Here is a 5,000-nt window from a genome sequence, read left to right on the forward strand (position 1 = left end):
CTCTCTGTCAGTGACCTGTCTGTTAGTGACCTGTCTCTCTGTCAGTGACCTGTCTCTCTGTCAGTGTCCTGTCTCTCTGTCAGTGTCCTGTCTCTCTGTCAGTGATCTGTCTCTCTGTCAGTGTCCTGTCTCTCTGTCAGTGTCCTGTCTCTCTGTCAGTGTCCTGTCTCTCTGTTAGTGTCCTGTCTCTCTGTCAGTGTCCTGTCTCTCTGTCAGTGACCTGTCTCTGTCAGTGTCCTGTCTCTCTGTCAGTGACCTGTCTCTCTGTCAGTGACCTGTCTCTCTGTCAGTGTCCTGCCTCTCTGTTAGTGTCCTGTCTCTCTGTCAGTGTCCTGTCTCTCTGTCAGTGTCCTGTCTCTCTGTCAGTGACCTGTCTCTCTGTCAGTGTCCTGTCTCTCTGTCAGTGTCCTGTCTCTCTGTCAGTGACCTGTCTCTCTGTCAGTGTCCTGTCTCTGTCAGTGTCCTGTCTCTCTGTCAGTGACCTGTCTCTCTGTCAGTGTCCTGTCTCTCTGTCAGTGACCTGTCTCTGTCAGTGTCCTGTCTCTCTGTCAGTGACCTGTCTCTGTCAGTGTCCTGTCTCTCTGTCAGTGTCCTGTCTCTCTGTCAGTGACCTGTCTCTCTGTCAGTGACCTGTCTCTCTGTCAGTGTCCTGTCTCTCTGTTAGTGTCCTGTCTCTGTCAGTGTCCTGTCTCTCTGTCAGTGTCCTGTCTCTCTGTCAGTGACCTGTCTCTGTCAGTGACCTGTCTCTCTGTCAGTGTCCTGTCTCTCTGTCAGTGTCCTGTCTCTCTGTTAGTGTCCTGTCTCTCTGTCAGTGACCTGTCTCTCTGTCAGTGACCTGTCTCTGTCAGTGTCCTGTCTCTCTGTCAGTGTCCTGTCTCTCTGTCAGTGTCCTGTCTCTCTGTCAGTGACCTGTCTCTCTGTTAGTGTCCTGTCTCTCTGTCAGTGATCTGTCTCTTTAACCAGAGACACACAGCAAATCTCTGTATCTCAGTCCACTTTATGCTAACGTGCTCTAGCTAACCTCAATCAGTAGGGTGTGTGTGTGTGTGTGTGTGTGGTGTAGTGGGTGGTGTGTGTGTGTGTGGTGTAGTGGGTGGAGTGTGTGTGTGTGTGGTGTAGTGGGTGGAGTGTGTGTGTGTGTGGTGTATTGGGTGGAGTGTGTGTGTGGTGTAGTGGGTGGAGTGTGTGTGTGGTGTAATGGGTGGAGTGTGTGTGTGTGTTTGGATGGTGTAATGGGTGGAGTGTGTGTGTGGTGTAGTGGGTGGAGTGTGTGTGTGGTGTAGTGGGTGGAGTGTGTGTGTGTTTGGATGGTGTAGTGGGTGGAGTGTGTGTGTGTGTGTGTGTGAGTGTGTGTGTGGTGTAGTGGGTGGAGTGTGTGTGTGTGTTTGGATGGTGTAATGGGTGGAGTGTGTGTGTGGTGTAGTGGGTGGAGTGTGTGTGTGGTGTAGTGGGTGGAGTGTGTGTGTGGTGTAGTGAGTGGAGTGTGTGTGTGTTTGGATGGTGTAGTGGGTGGAGTGTGTGTGTGTGTTTGGATGGTGTAATGGGTGGAGTGTGTGTGTGGTGTAGTGGGTGGAGAGTGTGTGTGTGGTGTAATGGGTGGAGTGTGTGTGTGGTGTAGTGGGTGGAGAGTGTGTGTGTGGTGTAATGGGTGGAGTGTGTGTGTGGTGTAGTGGGTGGAGTGTGTGTGTGGTGTAGTGGGTGGAGTGTGTGTGTGGTGTAGTGGGTGGAGTGTGTGTGTGTGGTGTAATGGGTGGAGTGTGTGTGGTGTAGTGGGTGGAGTGTGTGTGTGCGGTGTATTGGGTGGAGTGTGTGTGTGGTGTATTGGGTGGAGTGTGTGTGTGGTGTAATGGGTGGAGTGTGTGTGTGTGGTGTAATGGGTGGAGTGTGTGTGTGTGTGGTGTAGTGGGTGGAGTGTGTGTGTGTGGTGTAGTGGGTGGAGTGTGTGTGTGTGGTGTAATGGGTGGAGTGTGTGTGTGGTGTAATGGGTGGAGTGTGTGTGTGGTGTAGTGGGTGGAGTGTGTGTGTGTGTGGTGTAGTGGGTGGTGTGTGTGTGTGTGGTGTAGTGGGTGGAGTGTGTGTGTGGTGTAGTGGGTGGAGTGTGTGTGTGGTGTAATGGGTGGAGTGTGTGTGTGTGTGGTGTAATGGGTGGAGTGTGTGTGTGTGTGGTGTAATGGGTGGAGTGTGTGTGTGTGTGGTGTAGTGGGTGGAGTGTGTGTGTGTGGTGTAATGGGTGGAGTGTGTGTGTGTGGTGTAATGGGTGGAGTGTGTGTGTGTGTGTGGTGTAATGGGTGGAGTGTGTGTGTGTGTGTGGTGTAATGGGTGGAGTGTGTGTGTGTGTGTGGTGTAGTGGGTGTAGTGTGTGTGTGTGTGGTGTAGTGGGTGGAGTGTGTGTGTGTGTGGTGTAATGGGTGGAGTGTGTGTGTGTGTGTGTGTGTGGTGTAGTGGGTGGAGTGTGTGTGTGGTGTAGTGGGTGGAGTGTGTGTGTGTGTGTGTGTGTGTGGTGTAGTGGGTGGAGTGTGTGTGTGGTGTAGTGGGTGGAGTGTGTGTGTGTGTGTGGTGTAGTGGGTGGAGTGTGTGTGTGTGGTGTAATGGGTGGAGTGTGTGTGTGTGTGTGTGGTGTAATGGGTGGAGTGTGTGTGTGTGTGGTGTAATGGGTGGAGTGTGTGTGTGTGGTGTAATGGGTGGAGTGTGTGTAGTGGGTGGAGTGTGTGTGTGGTGTAGTGGGTGGAGTGTGTGTGTGTTTGGATGGTGTAGTGGGTGGAGTGTGTGTGTGTTTGGATGGTGTAGTGGGTGGAGTGTGTGTGTGGTGTATTGGGTGGAGTGTGTGTGTGGTGTAATGGGTGGAGTGTGTGTGTGTGTGTGGTGTAATGGGTGGAGTGTGTGTGTGTGTGTGTGTGGTGTAGTGGGTGTAGTGTGTGTGTGTGGTGTAGTGGGTGGAGTGTGTGTGTGTGTGGTGTAATGGGTGGAGTGTGTGTGTGTGTGTGTGTGGTGTAGTGGGTGGAGTGTGTGCGTGGTGTAGTGGGTGGAGTGTGTGTGTGTGTGGTGTAGTGGGTGGAGTGTGTGTGTGTGGTGTAATGGGTGGAGTGTGTGTGTGTGTGGTGTATTGGGTGGAGTGTGTGTGTGTGTGTGTGGTGTAATGGGTGGAGTGTGTGTGTGTGTGGTGTAATGGGTGGAGTGTGTGTGTGTGTGGTGTAATGGGTGGAGTGTGTGTGTGTGGTGTAATGGGTGGAGTGTGTGTAGTGGGTGGAGTGTGTGTGTGGTGTAGTGGGTGGAGTGTGTGTGTGTTTGGATGGTGTAGTGGGTGGAGTGTGTGTGTGTTTGGATGGTGTAGTGGGTGGAGTGTGTGTGTGGTGTATTGGGTGGAGTGTGTGTGTGGTGTATTGGGTGGAGTGTGTGTGTGGTGTAGTGGGTGGAGTGTTTGTGTGTGTGTGTGTAGTGGGTGGAGTGTGTGTGTGTGTAATGGGTGGAGTGTGTGTGTGTGTGGTGTAATGGGTGGAGTGTGTGTGTGTGTGGTGTATTGGGTGGAGTGTGTGTGTGTGGTGTAGTGGGTGGAGTGTGTGTGTGTGTGGTGTAATGGGTGGAGTGTGTGTGTGTGTGGTGTAATGGGTGGAGTGTGTGTGTGTGGTGTAATGGGTGGAGTGTGTGTAGTGGGTGGAGTGTGTGTGTGGTGTAGTGGGTGGAGTGTGTGTGTGTTTGGATGGTGTAGTGGGTGGAGTGTGTGTAGTGGGTGGAGTGTGTGTGTGGTGTAGTGGGTGGAGTGTGTTTGGATGGTGTAGTGGGTGGAGTGTGTGTGTGGTGTATTGGGTGGAGTGTGTGTGTGGTGTATTGGGTGGAGTGTGTGTGTGGTGTAGTGGGTGGAGTGTTGTGTGTGTGTGTGTAGTGGGTGGAGTGTGTGTGTGTGTGTGTAATGGGTGGAGTGTGTGTGTGTGTGTAATGGGTGGAGTGTGTGTGTGTGTGGTGTAATGGGTGGAGTGTGTGTGTGTGTGGTGTATTGGGTGGAGTGTGTGTGTGTGGTGTAGTGGGTGGAGTGTGTGTGTGTGTGGTGTAGTGGGTGGAGTGTGTGTGTGTGTGGTGTAGTGGGTGGAGTGTGTGTGTGTGTGGTGTAATGGGTGGAGTGTGTGTGTGTGTGTAATGGGTGGAGTGTGTGTGTGTGGTGTAGTGGGTGGAGTGTGTGTGTGTGTGGTGTAATGGGTGGAGTGTGTGTGTGTGTGTGTAATGGGTGGAGTGTGTGTGTGTTTGGATGGTGTAGTGGGTGGAGTGTGTGTGTGGTGTATTGGGTGGAGTGTGTGTGTGGTGTAGTGGGTGGAGTGTGTGTGTGGTGTATTGGGTGGAGTGTGTGTGTGGTGTAGTGGGTGGAGTGTTTGTGTGTGTGTGTGTAGTGGGTGGAGTGTGTGTGTGTGTGTGTGTAGTGGGTGGAGTGTGTGTGTGTGTGTGTGTAATGGGTGGAGTGTGTGTGTGTGTGTGTAATGGGTGGAGTGTGTGTGTGTGTGTGTAATGGGTGGAGTGTGTGTGTGTGTGTGTGTGTGTAATGGGTGGAGTGTGTGTGTGTGTGGTGTATTGGGTGGAGTGTGTGTGTGTGTGGTGTATTGGGTGGAGTGTGTGTGTGTGGTGTAGTGGGTGGAGTGTGTGTGTGTGTGGTGTAATGGGTGGAGTGTGTGTGTGTGTGGTGTAGTGGGTGGAGTGTGTGTGTGTGTGGTGTAATGGGTGGAGTGTGTGTGTGTGGTGTAGTGGGTGGAGTGTGTGTGTGTGTGGTGTAATGGGTGGAGTGTGTGTGTGTGTGTGTAATGGGTGGAGTGTGTGTGTGTTGGATGGTGTAGTGGGTGGAGTGTGTGTGTGGTGTATTGGGTGGAGTGTGTGTGTGTGGTGTAGTGGGTGGAGTGTGTGTGTGGTGTAGTGGGTGGAGTGTGTGTGGTGTATTGGGTGGAGTGTGTGTGTGTGGTGTAGTGGGTGGAGTGTGTGTGTGTGTGTGTGTGTGTAATGGGTGGAGTGTGTGTGTGTGT

At 52.6% G+C, this 5,000-nt stretch overlaps 1 protein-coding gene across 3 annotated transcripts in view; it reads left to right on the forward strand.

Annotated features, from left to right (window-relative positions):
• The window catches only part of cntrob (centrobin, centrosomal BRCA2 interacting protein), a 28,163-nt gene that overhangs the window by 4,931 nt on the left and 18,232 nt on the right, over positions 1 to 5,000 (forward strand). The window lies entirely within an intron of this gene.

This window comes from Pangasianodon hypophthalmus, chromosome 16 (assembly GCF_027358585.1).
Source record: "Pangasianodon hypophthalmus isolate fPanHyp1 chromosome 16, fPanHyp1.pri, whole genome shotgun sequence".
Taxonomy (NCBI): domain Eukaryota; kingdom Metazoa; phylum Chordata; class Actinopteri; order Siluriformes; family Pangasiidae; genus Pangasianodon; species Pangasianodon hypophthalmus.